General features: G+C 37.9%; 1 pseudogene; it reads right to left on the bottom strand.

Moving 5' to 3' along the window:
• Positions 1 to 132: 132 nt before the first annotated feature.
• Positions 133 to 24,177, bottom strand: LOC127436845 (bile acid-CoA:amino acid N-acyltransferase-like; annotated as a pseudogene).
• Between the last annotated feature and the right edge of the window lie 443 nt (positions 24,178 to 24,620).

Below are 24,620 nucleotides of genomic sequence, written 5' to 3'. Positions count from 1 at the left end.
CCCAGACTCTCCATCTTCTTAGCACTGGCGTGGTCCCTTTTATACCACTCTCCCCAAGCACACTAGAATTAGAGACAGGTGTTAATTGTTATCTGGTACAGGTGTATGCACCCTTACCACTTTCTCTCTCTCCGAACGAATGCTCGACCACGCCCCCGCTGCCACAGTCATGTTGTAATTTTGTTGTTGTGTTCAATCAGTTTTACAGAAAAACAATGAAAGAACTATTGGGTGTCTAGGACTATAGTGTTTTAAAAAATAAGCTTGAAAGTAAAGTATTTAGCAATATGACTTCGGTTTAAGAGTAGTAATTAGTAATCTTTAATGGGTAACTTTCCAGTAACTTACCCAACACTTGTTGGACTGCATTCAAAACCCTGATAAATTTAATGGCGTAAGGGCATACACTTGAAATGAAGTTGCTCTGTTGTAACTTTTTAATGTGGTGTTGAACTGAAATAGAGGTGCTTCCGTAGAAATGCTAAAATCCTCTTCCAAGCATCCTCTTGTGCATACGCATGTGGTTTGGTCTGTCCACCCCACAGCATGACAACTGAAAAAACAGCATGCATGTTTAGATGTATACTCAAAAAGAAACATGCACACACATACAAACACATAAACACACTACTATACAGTATAAGAAGGGATAAACATACACTATATGCCCAAAGTATGTTTCTGAAAATGGTAAAAAATCCCTGCAGACATGTTCTAACGTCTAGTAGCAAGCATTCCCATAAGTGTGGAAGCTGTTATAGCAGCAAAAGGAGGGATGAATGCCCATGCCTTTTGAAATTAAATTATCAACACGACTCAAGAGAATCCGTGAGGTCAGGCACTGATGTTGGGCGATGGGGTCTGGCTCACTGGTGGTGTTCCAATTCATCCCAAAGGTGTTCAGGTCTAACAGAAGGGTTCAGGTCTAACAGGCCAGTCAAGTTCTTTCACACCGGCCTCAGTAAATAATTTCTTAATGCTCCTCACTTTGTGCACAGGGGCATTGTCATGCTGGAACAGAAAAGGGCCATCATCAAACTGCTACAATAAAATTGAATTCACAAAATGCTCAAGAATGTCATTGTACTATATGCCATAGCTGTCGTATCCTCTTGATCTGTTCCCAAAAGATCCCTTTCCCCTGAGTACTAACCTCAACAGGGACTACACTTCCCAGAATCCCCCTCTTCCTGCCATTGACTCTCACACCTGATCTTCATTCACTAATCAACTCTCTGTGTATATAAACTCTGCTCTCACCACACTTCTCTGTGAAGTCTTGCTAATTCACCCCATTGTCTTGTATTTCTGAGCATTATCATTATCTACTGCCTGTCCCTTGGATTACCATCTTTGTTTTGTTACTTTGCCTGGATTGCTTACCTGGTTTTGACGTCTCTGCCTGTTTGATTATGATTATTATTAAACTCTGCACATGGATCTTCACTCTGTGTCCGACTCTGACTCGTTATAATAGCATTATGATTTGTCCTTACAGAAATGACTGGAATAACCAAACCTGTTAATTAAAAGGATGTTCAGATACTTTTGGCCATATAGAGTATAATTGCAAGAGAATCTACAAAATATAAAGATGAAATGAGCAAATCATGCATGCACACTTTTCTCCTTGTGCCACAGTGGAATGAAGTTTGTTGCACGGAAGTGAGGCGTGTAAGGAGGCTCGATCAGATGACCCACATCAGGATACGTCAGGACTTCCAACAAGTGCCAATTTCTCCATCTGTGGGTAAAAGGTCAACATCAAGAATCCTATTCTGTCAGACCATGACTTCTTAATCAGGTTTCATTTTGGAGTCTGCAGTAACTATAAGCAGTAACTATTTCTAATACTACACTATGTATTTTCTTTGTTATGAAATAGCTTGATGTGTTTCAGAACAAATCTTTTAAAAACTTCCTGATGTGCTTCTATTAGTGATGTGCCCGAAGCCGAATACCTTATTTGGAAAGGCACGAATAATAACTTCAAAACGAATAACGGAATAATAAAAAAAATATTTGTATGACTGATTATCCAAAAAGCACAAAGATAAAGCGACATTTTAAATAAACATATCCAAAATTACAAATTTATTAATCTGTGCAGCCAATATTTCTAAAGTGTAAACCTTATGAATGAAAATGCACATGGTGTGATTTCAGATCGGATGGGCACGGTCTCGACACAGTTTGTGGTTTCTGTTAATTGTGTGCATCTGGAGCTTGTCAAGTGTAACATTAGAAAGATACTACATAATGTACACTTTCCACTTCTTGAAATGTCTGTTGATGTATCGCACGATTCACACTTAATGATTCCCATGTATTTATTTATAGCCTAAACCTGAGTGTGATGTTAAATTTCTGACCTGAATTGATTTCACGTCGGAGCTCGTATATCCGTCTCTTTTAAAGTTGACCATATATATATATATATCTGCATCAGCGATTAAGGTAATTAACTGGTTAATGCTCCATAAAGGTTTAAATGCTTCATATAGTATTCATCTATTAGGAATATTCCTCATGTAAAACGAAGAAACTGAAAATCTTTTTTTTTCTTCTTTAAACTGCTAAATTTGAAAATGTTAAGTGTTTTTGAGCACTGAAAAGGCACTATATAAATGTAACATTATTATTATTATTATTATTATTATAATTTAACTAAATAATGGTGTCCTATCGTAAAAATTCCTGATAGACTTACGGAACTTTCTTATTTATATTTTCATATATTTCTTTTAATGCTTGAATTTGTATTTATTATTCACTGCAAAATGTGTGTTTGACATTTCACATTTTGCTTGACACCTCCTGCCTTCAGAATAATGTTGTTATACATGAACACAGGGGCTGACTGGGAAGAGAAATCGGCCCTGGATTTTACATAAACTGGCCCAAAAGTTGGGGTGGTGTCACTGTCCTTTCCTGCATATTGCGGCCCCCATCGGCATATCGCGGCACTGTTTTGCGCCACTCTTCAACCTGTTATGGCCCATTCAGTATAACGCTGTGGCCCGTTTCAGCTTATCGCAGCCCGTATGGCCTCGTTTCATGGCCGGGCCACGATAATCCCCAAGGCCAGTCCGCCCCTGCATGAACAGACAATGAAAATTCTGTTTCATGCAAATATTAATATCTGAAATACCAGGAGAAACCACAGTTAACAACATATTCCACAGTTAATGTAGCTTACAAATTCAGCTTCATCTGGTAAGAAAAAAATATTTTTTAATAACAATTGTATAATAATAATAATAATTATTATTATTATATAATGAGGTATATTTTATTAATAGAAACTATAAATGTAAGAGTAACACTTAAAAATTGGTGTTTCATTTAGTTTTGACGCACTTCCGTTTAAGCCCCGCCCACACTCAGTTCTATCCATATACAGAGACAGATAATTTTGTCATATGAACAGATACAAATACAGATAATGGCTTCGCTGCACACCCCCTAGCTTCTATAATTAAGTTTTGGGAAAGAATGTGTGTGCATTGCTCTGTTGTATGCTAGGGTGTTCACCAGTGTTCGGTAATATGTTCAATTTTACAGTATTTAAAGATATATATGACACATCTTCAGCAGATGCTATGACAGGCCAACACTGATCATCACGAGCATTCACCAAAAGATGTGGACCCTTTATTCTTCCAACCTGTGTGCATTTTAAGTAATGTATTTACAAGCAAAATTATATCCCCAAAACAATGTGTTGATGTTATTCTTACATCCACTTTGACGGTCAGTTCTGAGGAAAACGACAAGATGAAGTCTCTGAGGATAACCTGGTGATCTTCATTCACTTGTAGCTTGTCTTGATGCCTGCAATTAAGATTGTTATTGTTTACAGGTAGGAAAATGCTCAGAATGCATAGATAGTCCTTTAGCAGTGTGACTTCATAAAAAATAAAAACCATCTTGAAACCATTTGGTTTGTTCTGAGAAAAGGTCAAGCATAATTTGTTTGCAAATACAGTATCACTGATATTTGACAGAAACCAGCGGAGACAGCACAGCCTTTTGATCAACTTTGAACTTTCTTGATTTAAGGCTTGGTATTTATAAGGAATCTAATTCAAAGGCGGTGCCACCTCTGGCAGAAAGCCAGTATTCACAGATCTACAGCTAAATCTGTAACTAGCGTTATCTAATGCAATGTAATTCAGACATTTTTGAGTGACTTTAGTGTTCAAACACTTTTTTTTGGGCAACTAAAACATAAACATTGTTTATAACACCATATTAATATATTTTCTGTTGTCAGTAAAACAGATGAATTCACCATCAGAACTGAATGTGTAAACAATTTAGTGCTGTTTTAGATAAGCATCAGTCATGTGTAAATTAATGTTAGATTAAATGTTAGATGTCCACTCACTTGTTCATCTCCTCAACAATTTCAAAGAGGAATTTATCAATAGGAACCAGGTGACTTCCATTAATGCACACACAGCACTGGGGCTACACGATCGTAAAAAGAGATACCAAAAGAATAAAAGCTACATTCAAAATGTAGAAAAATGTATGTGTGTGTATGTGTAGGCCAAGCAAACCTTCATGTCTTTGGAGTAAACCGCCATACTGAGTGTGACTGCACTTCCAAAACATAGTCCAAGCATGGCCAGCCGATCTTTGTGTACCTTTGGATAATTCTGCAGGATCTGGTATGGTTCCTACATAAAACATGTATACACACATAAACATGCACATCTTTACTATACAAGAACTATACTACAACTACTGTATATGTCTGTATCACTGCACAGTCCAACTTTGGGTAAGGGTTTGCATTTGCATGCATGCTTCTTTCTTCTCATGACTTATGATCTGGTTGAGAAAAATGGGGGCTTGTCTGGGATCTTTAATACACTTTTTGACAATTCATTGTTTTCGGGCTGTGGAGAGCAGGATGTGGCCAAGCGAAGATGGTGCGGAGCGAGGCCGGGATGTACACCTGGGGAAAATTATCTCGCAGCTGTGGGCAATTATGGTGTTAGAGGGCAAGAGATAAAGCTGCAGACAGAGATGCACGGAGAGAGAGCGAGAGAGATACACACAAAGCTTTGTGTCTGTGTTCCTGCTGCTAGCTATGGTAGCACACCATTTGTACTACACTGAAAAGTATTTTTAATAAAAGTCTTACATTTGGATGTTTACCCAGCTCCCGCCTCCATCAAGGGAATGAATGAAATACCCAGTATTTGGAGGAGGAAGACGCTGTCCTGGAGTCCTCACCGCTGGCTGAAGATTACGACGCCGAGGAGATGCCCGATCTGGTGGTACTGTAGCAGTTTATCAGCAGGCTACCGAAAGGGACGGCTGAGTGGGTCTAATGCCATCGCCTGGCATCTCTGACGGAGGCAGTGCAGCTGGCTGAGGACCGTTTGGCAGTATGTTTGGGGCCGATGAGTTTATTTTTATTTCTCACGCAGGGAAAAAATCCTCAAGAGCCAATAAAAACACTGGCTAAAGTCCCCAAAAAAAAAAAAAAAAAAAAATGGAAACAAAGGTGGGAAGGTAAGAAAAACAAAGAAGAGACCAAGGTGAAAGGAGAACCTGGCAGACAAACAGGAAGGGTAATCCAAAAAGCAGCAGACCAGGGCATGCAGGAATCCAGGAACTGACTAGACAGAAATCACAGGAAAAGAAACTGCAAAAACCAAAAGAAAGGCAATACCAACTGGGGCAAACACAGAAGACAAACTTGCAACAAACACAAAAGAAGAGCCAGTGTAAGTACACAGGATACAAAGGAGATAATGGGGATAATAATGAACAACACAACTGAGAACAATTAACTTAGGAGTAACAAGTAGGTGTGGCAAATGAGAAAGCAATCAGTTGGGGTAAAAAAGAAACACACAAGACAGTGAAACCATATCAAAACAACATGTGATAATGACAAAGGGGAACCAAGACAGAGACAGTCCAGACAGGGATGTTGACAGGGTGTTGCTTGCTCATGTGCTTTTTACAGCTAATTTTCTGCAAACCCTTTTGTTTTCCTGTGTTTTAATTGGCACACCATTGTGTTGGCATCCAAACTCTTAAGCAATCCAAAGTTTTTTATATGGTCCTTAAAAAAGAAAGTCCTTACAAGAAAGATGTACCTGGATCCTAGGAAGGACCAAATCCAGTATCCAGTTTAGTTCAGTTGCTTCATCCAGTGGAGAAAAGTCAGGTCCAGAGCTCACATACACCAAACACAATACTGTTGCCCTAAACCTGCATCTGTTTTCCCATGTTCACCATTTATGAGCTCAGAATATTTGACATAGATCATATACCCTTTATTAGCCCAGGGGCCGGTTGCACCAGCTACAGTATATGTAAGTTACAACTTAGCCTACTTGTGGCGTAAATGGGCACTAAGTCACAATTTACATACTACTAAATATTTCAGCGTTGCACCATTAAAATTAGGTAGAACGTAACCTTACGTATAAATGAAATGTTTACGGAAGACACCGACCAGGAGTAACGGATGGAATAAAAAAGCAGACTGATATTTTATAACATCAATGAGCTCACGTTTTGTGTGACATGCATCAATCATTTCGACATACAGTATGATGTTGACATTTATGCCCGTTTACATTTACGAGAAAGAAAAAAAATTACTTTTAAGCTGCTCTTCAGCATGAAACCAATTTAACAGTGCAGTTTTCAGGGTGCATCACCAAGTCAAGTTTTAACATATTCAAAATATATATAGGATATTAAAATGAATAAATGTCTATTTTTCCGGCCTGTTATATTAGTATTTATCTATCACTCCTTATTTATTTTAGATACAGGGCAAATATAGGCTACTATTTATCAAATCTACTTTTATTACATATCATATTTGAATGAGGATAAAATGTTTGAACATCAACCGTAACAAGATCAAAGTGAAGTTCACAGCTTTTTAACATTTCTATGCACAAATTTGAAAGCTGTTTATTGGATCAATACAGGTAAACGTAATATTATGCGACTACGCATTACTTTACGGAGAGCTTACAACCAGAAAAGGTGGTGAAACCAAATTATGCACTGACTTAGTTGCAAACTAACTAGAAGTTACTAAGCCCTTTGTGTGAACTTTACGTCCTAACTTACATGAGAACTTACACAGCTGGTGCAACCCTACTCTGGTGATAATGCTGGCTAACCAGTCCCTTGGCAATACAACCTCATCTTTAACCAGTCTACCAAGCAGAATCAAGTCTTAGTTCAGGTGGTTGGGTTTGTTTGCTGTTCCGTTGTCTTTGCCTAGTATATTTTCCTGGTTTTTGGTCCTTTGCCAATTACATGCCTGAGATGGCATCCGTATGAAAATCAACAGTGGTTCTAAGTGAGTGCGGCAGTACAAACACTTTTGTGAGAGCTGCAGAGGTGCTAGGACCACAACTGAGATCATCAGATATCTATGCAGTGGCACAAGACTGGCAGTTCTCATGGGACCTAGAGAAAAATCTGAAGTATCCACAGCATACCATCAATACAATCTTGAGGCTAGACCTCTGAGTCAAACAAGAAGTTTACTTGGCCATGAGAGGATCGTCTGGAAGAAGCCCTGAAAGGAATAGGGCCAAGTATGAAGAATTGGTCAACAACTGTCCGAAAGTAAGGTGTATGCCTATTGAGGTCCGGTGCAGAGATTTGATTGGCAATCCTTCTTTTAGGCCCTTAGCTTACTGGGATTCACTGAAGCAACGATGAGGAGACATCTTCAGTTACATTAAAGAGGCAGCTGAAAAAGCCTCAAGATGACTTGGGATGAAGAGGGGACTCAAAATCTCATCAAATATCAGATTTGCTTTAATGGCCCTGTATGTCATGATAGAGAAAATATAGTATTTTGTACTATATTAAACATCTGATAACCATGTCAGATCACCAAAGATATCACATAAAACTACAGAAGACTGAAAATAATTCTGAATTACCTCAAAGTAAAAAGGGTCAACATCTGCCAATTTCAGCTTTTCTGGAAAGATGTACTCTAGTGCCATGGATGCAAAGCCATGAGATGCAAGAAGGGCAGAGCGAAACTCAAACACCCACCACTTCCTCCCCACAGGTCCAGCACTCCTGGGTATGGCCCAGGGCCTAACAGAAAACAAGTAATTTACAAGCAATTTAGGCAACTTCTTTGATATAAGACAAATTATCTAATACAAAATAACCACCAAAAGATAACTAGGAATATGAACCAATGTCAAATCAAACTTGAATGGTTGTGAGTTAGTGATGGCCAGTTCATGAACAAATCGTTATTTTGAACTGGTTCTTTTAGTGAACGAGTTGAATCAGATTACCAAATTGGACTGAATCATTTGAAAAAGTGTGCATCTCAAGTCAACACTGATCCACAAGTTACTCAATCTGAACCTGTCTCTCAGACGTGCATTGCACTCTGACTCGAAATGAGCCGATAACCGGGAGTAATATGATCGAGAGGTGCTATTTGCTTTTCCTAACTCTTCTTTGCAATGAACCGCTTTAACTAGTTCACAATTCGGACTGAACGCTCCCGTTGCAGTACACTGATCCCGGGACAGCATCTCTCGAGTCAACAGTGCATTGAGTCACTTGCAGCAGTTCTCGAGTCAACAGTACACTGATCCAGGGGCAGAAGCTCTCGAGTCAGAATCAGAATCACAATCAGCTTTATTGCCAAGTATGCTTACACATACAAGGAATTTATTTTGGTGACAGGCGCTTCCAGTGTACAACAATACAAAAACAATGCAAAAACAGCTGCAAGACATAAGATAATAATAAATAAAAAAAATAGTTATACACATACGTACATACACACACACACACATATGTAGTGCAATCTAATGCAAATCTTTTATGTTATGTACAGTGAGTCAACAGTACACTGATCCCGGGATAGCAGCTCTCGAGTCAACAGTACATTGAGTCGTTTGCAGTAGTTCTCAAGACAACAGTACACTGATCCGGGGACAGCAGCTCTCACGTCAACAGTACATTGAGTCAATCACAGCAGTTTGTGAGTCACCAGTACACTGAACTGAGAATCGCCTCTTTCATATATAAAACTGAGAACTGCTGATCAGTGAGCAGCTGATGAGCATGAGTGAAATGAGGACTTGAATGAGGGGCCGAAACATTTCAATCAAGAGACGTAAATTTATTTTACTATTAAGTATTGTGCATGCAGATTATATCTGAAGTTGTGATGAGCTGGATCATGGTTTCTGTAAAAACGGTGAGTTGATTAAGACGAGTTTAATCACTTTATTTGCTTTAGACACATAGAACATCTGCGTTTGTATATCAGTGTCAGCAATGGGTGCTGTAGGTGCAAAAAGATCACAAAATGAATCACTGATGACAATAAACACCCTTATTATTATAATTTAATTAAATAAAATTTAATAATCAGCAATATGCACTTACATATGGCTTTATTGAATGTGTTTGAGCGTGTAGTCTACGGCACTGGTGTATTAGCATTATGTACAGTGACGTCATTACGCGATGATGTAAATGAACTGGTGAATCAGTTTTTTGAACCAGTTCATTGAAATGAACTGTCCGAAAGAACCGGTTCACGGAAAAGGCTTCCCATCACTATTGTGAGTGATGAAATGTGTGTGTGTACCTGGAGGCAGGAATAATGTTCCTCGTACTCATTTCACACTAATATCCATCCTCTGCACACTCGGTGCTATATACCAGCGCTCTGTGACACTGGTTGCAAGGGATGCTGTCTTGCTAAAGTCCTGAGATTGGTGTCCATTGTATACTGAAACGTGAACTATCATCGGTGTGAGGACATTCCTCTTACTCAACCTGGAGTGAAAAGATTGTGGAGAGATTAGGTGATAACAAGTGATTACACTCCATGCAATAGGCAACTTTCAAACCCCTCATATATATATACAGTGTATATATATATATATATATATATATATATATATATATATATATATATATACAGCTGTGCTCAAAAGTTTGCATACCTTGGCAGATATTGTGAAATTTTGGCATTGATTTTGAAAATATGACTGATCATGCAAAAAAAAAAAAAAAAAAAAAAAAAAACTGTCTTTTATTTAAGGATAGTGATCATATGAAGCCATTTATTATCACATAATTGTTTGGCTCCTTTTTAAATCATAATGATAACAGAAATCACCCAAATGGCCCTGATCCAAAGTTTACATACCCTTGAATATTTGGCCTTGTTACAGACACACAAGGTGACACACACAGGTTTAAATGGCAATTAAAGGTTAATTTCCCACACCTGTGGCTTTTTAAATTGCAATTAGTGTCTGTGTATAAATAGTCAATGAGTTTGTTAGCTCTCATGTGGATGCACTGAGCAGGCTAGATACTGAGCCATGGGGAGCAGAAAAGAACTGTCAAAAGACCTGCGTAACAAGGTAATGGAACTTTATAAAGATGGAAAAGGATATAAAAGATATCCAAAGCCTTGAAAATGCCAGTCAGTACTGTTCAATAACTTATTAAAATGTGTAAAATTCGGGGATCTCTTGATACCAAGCCAAGGTCAGGTAGACCAAGAAAGATTTCAGCCACAACTGCCAGAAGAATTGTTCGGGATACAAAGAAAAACCCACAGGTAACCTCAGGAGAAATACAGGCTGCTCTGGAAAAAGACGGTATGATTGTTTCAAGGAGCACAATACGACGATACTTGAACAAAAATTAGCTGCATGGTCGAGTTGTCAGAAAGAAGCCTTTACTGCACCAATTCCCACAAAAAAGCCCGGTTACAATATGCCCGACAACTGTCATTTGGAGTGACGAGATCAAAATAGAGAGGGGTCAACAAGGCCTATAGTAAAAAGAATACCATCCCCACTGTGAAGCATGGTGGTGGCTCACTGATGTTTTGGGGGTGTGTGAGCTCTAAAGGCACGGGGAATCTTGTGAAAATCAATGCCAAGATGAATGCAGCATGTTATCAGAAAATACTGGCAGACAATTTGCATTCTTCTGCATGAAAGCTGCACATGGGACGCTCTTGGACTTTCCAGCATGACAATGACCCTAAGCACAAGGCCATGTTGACCCTCCAGTGGTTACAGGAGAAAAAGGTGAAGGTTCTGGAGTGGCCATCACAGTCTCCTGAACTTAATATCATCGAGCCACTCTGGGGAGATCTCAAACATGCGGTTCATGCAAGACGACCAAAGACTTTGCATGACCTGGAGGCATTTTGCCTAGATGAATGGGCAGCTATACCACCTGCAAGAATTTGGGGCCTCATAGACAACTATTACAAAAGACTGCACGCTGTCATTGATGCTAAAGGGGGCAATACACAGTATTAAGAACTAAGAGTATGCAGACTTTTGAACAGGGGTCATTGTTGCCATGTTTTGTTTTATGATTGTGCCATTCTGTTATAACCTACAGTTGAATATGAATCCCATAAGAAATAAAAGAAATGTGTTTTGCTTGCTCACTCATGTTTTCTTTAAAAATGGTACATATAATACCAATTCTCCAAGGGTATGCAAACTTTTGAGCACAACTGTATATATATATATATATATATATATATATATATAAGCTGATTTTAAACTTTGTAAGAAAAAGCAATCTTCACAACATTAGATTTTGCTAGTAAAACATACCTAAATTCACTTCGACTTCCTGGTATAGGCTTCATGCTCCACAGCAACCCCATCAGCTCTGTGCCTTTATAAGTGCCTCCCAAACTTTCGTCTTTGGCCACTAAATGTTAAACAACAGTATACACACCATGTCATTCGTGGAAACTGAAAAAAAAAAAAAATAATTTCATTTGATGTCTGGATCATTGTTCACTCTGTTGAAATACACTGTGCGTGTCTAAACATATACATTTAAATTGTTGTTGTAAAGGTAGGTTGAACTAAGTGACCACAGTTTTGGGGAATAATGGTTTAGGTGAAACTGGTTGAACCAGGTAATTTGTTTTATTTATTTTTTATTAGCTGGTCCAGGTGGTCCTTCAATTGGACTATCAGCCATTGGTCAACCTTTTTAGAATTGTAGACCACCTTGGCAAAGCTGGGTGGTTGAAATGGTTAAGTTGTAACTTTAACTTAAAACATGGCTTGAACACCTTACACCATGTCATAACCACATGCGTCACAACCCGCATTTAAAGGTTTCTTTTCCATGTAAATCACAGGTTTTGTCCTAACCAGCTGGGATGAGCAACAGGGCATTCTATTGATTGCCTTTTTTTTTTATTTATTTCTGCAACATCACGCCAGGAAGCCCTGTTCGCAAATTAGCTCTCATGGGCCAAAAATCCTTCTCATAACAGTATGTTAAAACCAGCGTCTCATTGATTGGTTCAGAACAACTTGATTTTGGCCGAGGGCACATTCTTCAAAACGAATACCGAATTAATCCAAACAATAGAAAAAATATTCGTTAGACTCATTATCCAAGAAGCACAAGGATAAAGGATAAAGTGATATTTAAAAAAAACATATCCAAAAAATTACAACAAAATTATGAGTTTTTGAAGCCAATATGTCTAAAGTTTAAACCTTATGAATGAAAATGCACACAATGTGATTTCAAATCGGATGGCCGTGGTCTCTACTCTGTTTTCAATCGGAGCTTGTCAAGAATAACATTAACTAAGATGCTATACATCGTATACATTTTAACGTTGACCACATTTACATCCACATCACCAATTAAGGTAATAATCTGGTTAAGCCTTTATTAAAAAAATAAAAAGGCCATTTTTTTTATTCTCATTTCTTTTAATGTTTGTATTTGTGGGGGCCTGGATAGCTCAGCGAGAAAAGATGCTGACTACCACCCCTGGAGTTGCGAATTAGAATCCAGGGCATGCTGAGTGACTCCAGCCAGGTCTCCTAAGCAATCAAACTGGCCCGGTTGCTAGGGAGGGTAGAGTCACATGGGGTATCCTCCTTGTGGTCGCTAAAATGTGGTTCTCACTCTCAGTGGGGTGCGTGGCCAGTTGTGCGTAGATGCCGCGGAGAATAGCGTGAAGCCTCCACGTGCGCTATGTCTCCGCGGTAACGCGCTCAACAAGCCGAGTGATAAGATGCGCGGATTGACAGTCTCAGATATGGAGGCAACTGAGATTCATCCTCTGCCACCCGGATTGAAGTAAGTCACTACGCCACCACGAGGACTTAGAGCGCATTGGGAATTGGGCATTCCAAATTGGGGAGAAAATGGGAGAAAAAAAATAAAAATAAAAAGTTTGTATTTGTATTTAATATTCGCTACATACTGTGTGCTTCACATTTCACAATTGCTTGACACCTCATGCTTCCAGAAAAATGTTGTTATACATGCACAGACATAAATGAAAATTCTAATTCAGCTATTTATGTCAGAAATTCAAGGAAAAATCAGTAGACAACATATGGTAAGCAACATATTTTGTAACATATGGAGAAAAAAATAAATAAAATAATAATATAATTAAATAATAATAGCCTAGTAATAATAATCAAAATAGTGATGATAATAATAACAATAATAATAATAGTACAATAATAATGTAGTCCCTATTCGTTAGTTTTCTTCTTCTTCTGTACTCTATAGCGCCACCACAAGTTCACAAATTCGCTTTTCTTTTGCGCACATCTTTTGAACCGTTTGTCCTAGAAACAAAATGTTTGCATCTGATGACTCCAACAGACCACTTACATAAAACTCCACCCATTAGGGGGGGCCTGGGTAGCTCAGCGAGTATTGACGCTGACTACCACATCTGGAGTCACGAGTTCGAATCCAGGGTGTGCTGAGTGACTCCAGCCAGGTCTCCTAAGCAACCAAATTGGCCCGGTTGCTAGGGAGGGTAGAGTCACATGGGGTAACCTCCTCGTGGTCACGATTAGGGGTTCTCGCTCTCAATAGGGCAGCATGGTAAGTTGTGCGTGGTCGCGTAGAGTAGCATGAGTCTCTGCGGTGTCATGCACAACAAGCCACGTGATAAGATGCGTGGACTGACGGTCTCAGAAGCGGAGGCTACTGAGACTTGTTCTCCACCACCCGGATTGAGGTGAATAAACACGTCACCACAAGGACCTAGTAAGTAGTGGGAATTGGGCATTCCAAATTTGGAGAAAAGGGGATAAAAAAATAATAAGAATAAAAAAATAAAAATAAAAACTCCGCCCGTTAAAGTGGCCGCCATCTTGGATCATGACATTTAAAGTTTAAACCTTTCACATCCTTCAAGCTAGGTCTGATTTTCCCAAACAATGGCTCAAAATAATCTACAGACTGAGCTGTACAGATATGACTTCAGTTCGTTTTGATTTTTGCAACTGTCAAAAAGTAATGGCATCCTGAATGTAACGAGGTCGACATAAAATAGGAAATAAGTCTAAATGTCAGCAGCACTTTGTCCTATCAAAACAAAACTTGGTATGCTTAATCAGGACAATAATCTGAGGGTACCTGAAAAGTTTGGTGACAGCCCCACCTAAGGGGCAAGAAATGTGAAAAATGGCTATTTTTTCCTGGAACTTTTGAACCATATGTCTTAAAATCATGGTTGGTGTCTATGGATTATGTGGATCATGAGGATTTCAACTATACCATATAGAATTTTATTAACACTTGTGCTGTGTTGAAATATTTTACCTAATTTGGTGTTCCTGGTCAAAAATTATTAAAACTATTAAAAATTGCTTATAAATCTCTCGTTATGCTATATTATCACCAAATATTGGATTAGATCTTTATGCCAAATTGTTTTCTTTCAATTAGAACAGGTTTTGTATTTCTTTTTGGAACATATTGATCGTAGGCCTCATTGACCTGAGCTTATGCACCTCCATTTTTGAGTGAAAAAATAATTATTTGTGGATAATTTTGGCAATATTAAATAAAATATGAAAACATTCTTTACTATTTATCACACTAGTGTGTTTTAATATTTAACCAAGAAGTCTGTTTTGAAATGCTTTTATTTTGTACAAAATGGCACGAAGTCACACTTGTGGTGTTCCCGGTCAAAAATGGCCGGCCATTAAAAATGAATGGGGGAGATCAAAAAGAAAAGAAAAGTTGAGTGTTCAGGAGCATATTCATCATGTTCATGTTCACATATGTGCAAGTGTGCTTGCAAACATAAAGGCCTCAGACCTGTGCACGTGCACATACACACACACGTGCACACACACACACACACACACACACACACAAACACACACATGCTCACCTACATGCACAAACTCTTTTGAGTATTACATACTTTCTTTTTCACAGAGATGAATTTTATCCTACCCTGAACTGCATCCAACATCCATTCATCCATCCAACATTACCACACACACACACCCACCAGAACTGTCTTTGCCCCACAGTGACCCCTCTCCAATGTGTTCATGTGTGCACGCATGTGTGTGTGTGTGTGTGTGTGTGTGTGTTAGTGTGCGTGTGTATGTGTATGTGTGCAAGCACAGATCTGAGGCCTTTATGTTTGCAAACACATGCACATATGTGAACACCAACATGTAAGAAAGCATGTAATATTCAAAGAGTTTGTGCGTGTACGTGAGCATGTGTGTGTTTGTGTGTGTGCGCGCGTGTGTGCTTGTGTGCATGTGTGTGTGATTGTATGTGTGCGTGCACAGATCCAAGGCCTTTATGTTTGCTAGCACACATGCACATATGTGAACACAAACATGTAAGAAAGCATGTAATACTCAAAGAATTTGTGCGTGTATGTGAGCATGGGGGTGTGTTAGTGCGCATGTGTGTGTGTATGTGTGTGTTGTAATGTTGGATGGATGAATGTATGTTGGATGCAGTTCAGGGTAGGATAAAGTTGTGAAAAAGAAAGCATGTAATACTCAAAAGAGTTTGTGCGTGTACCTGAGCATGTGTGTGTTTGTGTGTGCGTGTTAGTGCACGTGTGTGTATATGTGCGCGTGCACAGGTCCAAGGTCTTTATGTTTGCAAGCACACATGCACATATATGAACACAAACATGATGAACATGCTCCTAAACACTTAATTTTTTTATCTCCCCCATTCATTTTCAATGACCGGTCATTTTTGACCGGGAACACCACAAGTGTGACTTTGTGCCATTTTGTACAAAATAAAACTTCCTGGTTAAACATTACAACACACTAGTGTGATAAATAGTACAGAATGTTTTCATATTTTACTTAATATTGCCAAAATTATTCAAAATTTTTTTATTTTTTTTTATTAAAAAAAGGGTGCATAAGCTCAGGTCAATGAGGCCTATGATCATTAAGTTTAAAAAAGAAATACAAAACCTGTGCTAATTGAAAAAAAAAAAAAAACTTGTTGGCAAAAATATCTAATCCAATATTTGGTGATAACATAGAATGTAAGCATTTTGTATAGGCCGGTCATTTTTGATCAGGAACACCAAAAGTTTAACAAGGTGAAACCCCCCTTGTTTGGGAAGTTGTCATACCCTGTGTGAGCAAAGTTAATAAGATTTAGTCCAATAGGATAACATTAACTAGCATTTTCAGGCAAAAGAGCAAATCAAAGGTCAAAATTACCGGAACACAACATGAGGGTTAAAAAGTGATTAAAAAAATTGGTATCATCAAATTCATGTCCCGAGGATACCTGAGCAGTCTGTAGACAGAGCCACATAGTGGTCAAAATGCTTATCAGAAAAGGCAGAGAGAAATTTAAAATTTTCATGGGTTCGAATTCCCACCTAAGCAGGTCATCCAGGGTTGATTTCTTTTGTACTGGAGATCTTTGTTTTGTGCTTACTGTTGGGCCTCATATATTCAGATAGAAGACAAAGGCAGGCCTAACACAGTTGTAAAAACCTAACTCAGGCCCCCACATACCAGGTCATAAATTATACTGATAAAAATTGCGCCAAAATCAAACAAAGGGAGTCCAAAACAGGCTACAAATCCCATGAAGCCTTGCTCACTAAAGGATCGAACTCTCAACTCCTATTGGAGGCACACAACAGAATGTCCCTCAAACATGACATAATCAGGAGTTAAAATACCTCTGAAATGCTTTCGGGATTTGCTTCCAGCGACTTTGTTCGCCCTGTATAGACATATCTCATCGCTGCTCTCAGGTGCAACCTCGTGGCACAAGGAAGTAACGTCCGACTTGAAACTGTGGACATACAATCTCCGTCTCGCTGGACGAGTTGAGATTACTCTTTGTTCAACCGAACACTCTAACGGATTCGAAGGAGACCGATGAGCAATCCGTATCTTCATCCGTTTGCCTGCAGAAGTGAAGAGATTAAAGATTTCTCTTCCATCTTCAATCAAGTCAACATTTCTGAAGTTCTCCGCCAGCCCGCTGAGAATCAACAGCCGTGCCCGCCAACAAAGCGAGGAAACGGCCTCCCGTTATCACACGAGCCTCAAGGAACCGGGTTGGAGTTAAAGGACGGAGGGACACACATTCCACCTGTGTCCTCATGCGATTCAAGTAAGAGGTTTACGTCTGGGCAGAGATAGAATATTATAGTGTGTTATTCTTTTGTTTCAAGGTTTTTGCTTGTACAGTTTACGGACCGCCATGTCTGCTTATTATTAATACTCAGGGTATTAATTATCACAAATTTGTTTTGCTGTATTGTGGTCCAACCAAATTGGACTGTTGTGCATTTTCGCCATCGCAGGTGAAACCGGCAAACTGAGTTATCCATTACAGAGTCAAAGAACGCAGGACTTTTACGAGCCGTCCACCTCATCTCTGAGCGATAAACTAACAGCTGCTTTCTCTCCCACGATCGTGAAATCGGCTGTAGGGCCGTCACTTTATTCTCTCTCTCTCTCCTACTAACCACACACACACACACACACACACACACACACACACACACACTCGCTCTCTCTCACACACACACACACACCCTCATGTGTTATAGAATTATTTTTATTTCCATATCTAATCATATCACTGTTTAGTTTGTAGTTGTAAGTCGGAAGTTTATTGACTGCATTGTATTAATTATTAATTGATATTACTGCATAAATAAACTTTGTTTATATTACAAAGAGAAGTGTTTTGGTTTGTTTTGCATAAGCCTGTGTCATGCTGACGGGATGTCAATGCTCAGATTCAAGCCTTCATTCATTGTTTTTTTTTCCCGAAAATCGATATTCTTCGGATGTCGATTTTCCTAAGAAAACAATCTAATATTGAGACTGTTATACTATCTGGTTATTAGTCCCTGATTCCAGGGTGGTGCCCCGTCAATGTTAATCCTTATTAATATTCTATTGATTTTTGATAATTGATAATTATCTTTGATGATTGTTGAATTTGAATGATCAATAAGCTAGTGTTCATTTTAATTAATGTTTCATTGATGTTAACAATTAACGATTATCTTTGATAATTGTTGATTTAAAGGATTAGAAAAAGCTAACATTGATTCTCATCAATGTTCTATTGATTTAATAATTAATAATTGTCTTTGATAATTATTAATTATTGCTAATAACCAAACCCGCTCCTAAACGTAGCGCACTACATTTACTGGAGCCCCATATGAGGTTTTAATGAGTTAGATTAAATTAATTAATTTAAATATTAATTAATAACTAAAGAAATAATTATTAATTATTTCTGATAGTAACACTGATCTAAACAACCAGTAAAGCCCTACATTACTGAATGGTTGCAGGGCTAATTGAATTTTTATTTTTATCTTTGTTGAAAAGTTACATAAATATGAAGTGGATTATGGTAACCGCTGCACTTACAATCAGCTTGGCATGTCCCTTTGGTGGATGTTATCTGTGTGGTAGCATAGTGTACTGGACTGTGCAGAGATGTAATATGGAAAGATACAGTTCGATCCCTGCTTGGGGTGACTCATAAACCAGTGTGCATTTACAATATATCACAGCTGCTCTTTGGGCCCTATGGGTCCTGTAAAGGAAGTCTATGGCAGCCTATAGAACCATACATAGGAAAATAATTAAATTTAGTGCACTGACAGAGGTGGGCATCAGTAGCCACCAGACAAAATTTGGGGTCTCTAGGACAAACTCTATAGCGCCACAACCAGTTCAAAAATTCACTTTTCTTTTTTGCGTATCGTTTGAACACTTTGGCCTGAAACCGAAGCAGTTTGGAGATAGCGTCACCTATAGTTCAAAAGATTACCAACTGTTATGTGTGATAACTCTAATCTTGGCATGTCTCATTGCAATTAGTAAGCCAGGTCAACTAAGTGGCACACTGTGTTAAGTTCTAGGCAAGAGTTCCAAAGGTCAAGGTTTCGAAATCCCACCTAGGCAGTTCATCTGGGTTGATTTCTCTTGCACTGGAGCTGTTTGTATTGTGCTTACTGAATGGTTACAGGGCTAATTGAATTTTGATATTCATCTTAGTTGAAAATTTACATCAATATAAAGTCATGATCATGGTAACTGCTGTGCTTACTCTCAGCTTGGTATGACCCTTTGGTGGAGGTCTTGCAGTGGATTGTGCCCACAGATGTAATACGGAAAGGTACAGGTTTGAACCCTGCTTGGGGTGGCTCATAAACCAGTGAGTATTTGCAATATACATCATAGCCACTCTTGGGGTCCTATGGGTCCTGTAGCCCAAATAGGCAATTTAGAGGGATTGGCCCCACAATGGCTGCTTGCAGCTATATTTATTATTATTATCATCATTATTATTTTATAAATTGCCAAATACAAGACTAATTTTATTTATAGAAACTTTTTGAAGCACTTCTGGCTTAATCCACTCACATCTGGTTCTATCCGAATACAGGTACAGATACAAATAATTTTGCAATAGGAACAAATTCAGATAATGGCTTTGCTGCACACCCCTAATATATACATTCAGTAAACAGACTGTTCCACCTGACTTTTCTGATTTCATTGTTATTTATTATCATTTTAGTTTATGGGTATCACGGAGCCATGTCGTGTCCTGTGTGGACAGACAAATTGCTTGTCGCTGGAATCTTAACTACGTTGCGTTTGGTTAGGACACGGTGTTAGGCTGTAAAATTAGATATGTACAACATTAAGGCAAACAATTTTCCTAATATAGATTAAGCTGAATCCTGCATTCCCAGTGAAGTATTGTCTAGCATTATTCTGCACTTCAGACATTTTTAAAGTCCTAATTCTCCCATCTCTTGCTTGAAACTAACCTCAAGAATGGTTGACATCATTTGACGCCATTTACAAGATGGTGGTGACTAATGTTCATTGTCTTGGTGTGGCATGGTACCATCTTGTTTTTTTCCAGTGTGATTGACTAATACTTTTGAGTTTAGAAGTGGGGAATTAATTTCAACATTAACACCCTTTACCTTGGTAAGCACAGATTTTGCTTTCCAAAATACCATAATTGCTACAGGCCCTGTGACTTAATATTGACTTAATAGTGACTTGGATACTTGGTTATTAGCCACCTAATGACAAAAATATTCTGAAAGCTTCTTAAGGTCTAACAGCCATTAAATTTGTAATCATTGTGTTTTGGTGGGAAGAGTGATTACCATGGTAACTTCTCAGCACCTGAGAAATTGTGTCATACCTGTAACTGTTCCATGTTCATCACTGATACAGTGTCCAAATGCCTCCCAGTGGTTATTTTCCTCTGATAGATGTAGAGAGTGCAGCGGCACCTCTTGATTTGGTAATACATTCATAAGGACAATCTGAAACTTCTCATCTACTAGTCCTCTAATGGGCTGGACTGAAAGCAGTGGACATGTCCTTAGCTTGGTGCTCCGAGTCCTTGAGAGAGTTTTCAGGAAAGAATGATACTTGTTTGAAAGATTTCAAAGCATTCTATAAACAACATACAATAAACAATATGAAACAAAACAATGTAAAACAATTATTGTGAGGAACATCAGTGAATAACACCCTACATTTCAGTTTGTACCTCAAAAAACTATTGGATGGCTTTCACAAGACTTTGAATGTTGTGCACAAGTCATATGGACTCTTTTATGGTGTTTTTATTTACTTTTGAATCTTGACACTGACAATGGACTATGAACTGTCAAAAAGCAGTGATACATTTTTGAGTGCACTATGCAAATGAACTTAAAAAATGATCAACCACTTAAATAATGTAACCATGGTAACCATCGATTCCACCCATATTCCATAGTTAGTTATTGTTACAATAATAAAATGATAGAAACTTGGCCTAAGCTACCTCTGTCATTATATATACCATGGTGAAACTATGGTTAATGTAGAAAAACCAAGGTTATTTTTTCTAAGGTAAGGTTAGGGTTGGGGTAAGGGTTAATGTAGTGTGTCTGTGGGACTCTAAATAAACACAATGCAGTGAGGCCCATACTGTATGTTAGTATTTAAATATGGGTGCAAATAGTATCTGACATTATTTGTACAGGGTAGTAAATAGCATATACCATTATTTGCACCAAGCTGAAAATAGCATCTGCCTAAATAAATAAATGACAATAAAGATTCTTTTTACACTTTTGGAAGGAGATTCCTTATTAATTTCACAGCACTAAAATTAATTACTAAATATTACTACGTACATATTACAGCACTGTAGTTACTATGGTGTTTTGGTGCAAACTATGGTTAACATGGTATTTTATAAGTTATATATAATTTAACAGACAGACTGATTAAAGCTTACCTTAAGCAAATCAGGTTGTTCACACAGTGTATTCGTTTGAAAATTGTTCCATGCGTCACATCGAGAGTTTTATAAAGAGAAAATGATGCAATAAAATTCCTCATAATTGCGTTTCTGTCACACCACAGCATCATGTTTTCTGCCCCTTTTGATATTTAAAAGAAACAGCCTTTGAAATTAGACAGAAATTGCTATTGTGACTGCTGTATCTTTTAAGGTGAAATGAATAATTCAAATAAGAAGCTAGTGAAAAATGTAGCCTCAGTGTTATTATACGGATGGTAGACAGAAGATATTTAGTTCAAGGTCTAAATACCTGTTATAAGAAGCTGATCTTGATCTGTTTGGACATGTATAATGCTGATGGCAAATTTTTTACCTCTGACACAATCTTTTTTTTTCTGAATTTGACATGTTTATGAAATGACATTGACACATTTTCTAAAAGATTTGTTTCTATTTCACAACCTGATGGCGCTACTAGCGTTACAATTGGTGGTAAACATAAAATATCAGTCTCCCCTACTATAAAACAAAAAATACCAGTGCCTGGCAATTACTACAGTCTTCTAGAAATGCAACTGTAATTATTTTTGCAATTAAATTTTGTGGCACAGAAAGAGCCTATTGCAGCATTTAAACACACTTGACATAGCACACGTACATCTCTGAGATGCCTTTTTTTAGATATTTTCATCTGGAAATCATCTTTAAAATATCAACTTTACAAACAATCTTAATCATAAATGTCTCAAAGACATCTGATGAATATCTTTCTGACATCCAAGGCATATGTATTGATATACATCTTATAAATGTACTGCAGATGAAAAAACAACGTAAAAAATATGTCTCCCAGATTTAAACACACACATCAAATATACCTTGATAGCACACCCACATCAGCCAGATGTCTATTTGAAGTGTGCGTTTACATTTGGAAGACTTATTTTTTTATGTAGTCTGCTAATCTGCAATACATCTATAAGACATTTCCTCTTGGATGTCAATAATACATTCAGCAGATGTTTTTGATTTAGAATGTTTGTAAATCTGATATTATTACGATGATTAGGAGATGTTAATTATATTGTGATGCTTTCCAGATGAAAAGATCTAAAACAGACATCTCGGAGATGTACGTGTGCAATCTGGGAAGGCTCTTAAAACAAGAAGAGACCATGCACAAACAGTTATTAGAAGGCTTGTCAATCCACTAATCACCAAATACAAGCTAGAAGTATAATCAATCTTCTGCTTTCTCACATTTGAAGCATTTGGCTTCTCATGGTATGACATGGTTTGTTGCTGTTTATCAGTATTCTGCTATATACCATTTTTAACACTTCCAATCAATTCAAAGAAACATCTGACTACTTGTGAAAATGCCCTTAACCATATGGTCGAAAACCGTATGACATTCTTTCATGTCTGGAAAGGATTATGGAACGAAATGACATTTATGCAGAGCTACGCGCCCACTAGAAGCCTGCGGTCGGCTAAGGAACGTCGCCTTGTTGTACCAACACAACGAGGCACCAAAACACTTTCCCGGACTTTCAGCTTCATCATACCATGTTGGTGGAACGACCTTCCCTACTCCATCCGTGAAGCTGACTCACTCTCTGTCTTAAAAAAACGACTAAAAACACATCTTTTCTATGAGCACTTAACCAGTCATTAAAAAAATAAAAAATAAATAAAAAATAAAAAATAATAAAATTCCTGTTGCACTGATGCTAGTGAAACTTTGTAATATGGCACTTTTCATACCACTGTCTCCTTAAGATGATTCGCTTATGTTTTCCTCTTTTGTAAGTCGCTTTGGATATAAGCAAATGTAAATGTAAATGTAAATGACAATGAAAGTGAATGTGACTGGAGACAGTGCAGATTGGACATTCTGCCAAAATACCTTAAGGCAACCTGTGTGTGACTATAGGGACTATAGACAGAAGATCTCCTGTGCAGAGTGTCCAAAGATCTTTTATTATAAATATGTCCTGATCATAATTGCTGTCTGCTCATGTACGTATATTGCTGGTAATGAAATGTGACCTTTGACAGATATACAGGCACATGTTTAACTGTCACTTTGCATTCTCATTTTACAGTGATAAAAACCTGATTAGCAGTTACACCATAACAAAGTTACTCCAGTCTGTGATATCTTGATATGCAAAAATTAATGCAAGAGTGCAATTCATGGTAATAACCACTAGATGAAGTATTCTGTTCATGTGTGAATGTTGCTACTTTAATTTTGTCATTAAAGTGAGTGCAGTGCCATGTGAAAGTGATATCCTAATCTTACGATTAAAAACCTGTTGTTTGGATGACAGATGTTTCTTCATTGAACCCCCATGATTCCACACAATCCATGTTAACTTGTGTTCCATTCCAGTTTTTAAACATTTCTGTCTACATGTCCTCTTCTCATACTCTCAAAAAACAAAAAATGTGATGAACTGTGCTATGATGGTAAATACGGTGTGATGTTGGAAATGTATCAGCCAGTAGAGATTTTACTATACTATTTATACCGCATTCTTGTGGCTATCAGTGAGTAGGACTGCTTCATGTTTTTTTACATATGAAAGCAAAAAACTATTTAATTCAATAATGTCTACCATCAGAAGCATTTATGCATGATGTTGCAATAGAACCCACAGAATCCAGAGAACACAAAAGATGCTTTGGCAGATTGTTAGGGGCTGATAGCCTCAGTCACGATTCATTTCATTGCATCTTTATTCCATACAATGAAAGTGAAAGCTGACTGAGACTGAATATTCTGCCTAACATATCCAATCATCATGAAGGTGATTGGAGAATTGTAATTTATTTGGTGAACAGTCCGTTTAATGCATTCTACCTAATTGATTTCAAAGAGGGATTTATCAACAGGAACCAAGTGACTTCCACTAAAGCCGGCGCCACACTAGCAAGACTGTAGTGTACACATTTGTGTGAAATCTTCAGTTTTT

Source organism: Myxocyprinus asiaticus, chromosome 47 (assembly GCF_019703515.2).
Source record: "Myxocyprinus asiaticus isolate MX2 ecotype Aquarium Trade chromosome 47, UBuf_Myxa_2, whole genome shotgun sequence".
Classification (NCBI taxonomy): domain Eukaryota; kingdom Metazoa; phylum Chordata; class Actinopteri; order Cypriniformes; family Catostomidae; genus Myxocyprinus; species Myxocyprinus asiaticus.
Note: the sequence above shows the minus strand (reverse complement) of the source record. Positions and strands in the feature narration are given on the sequence as shown.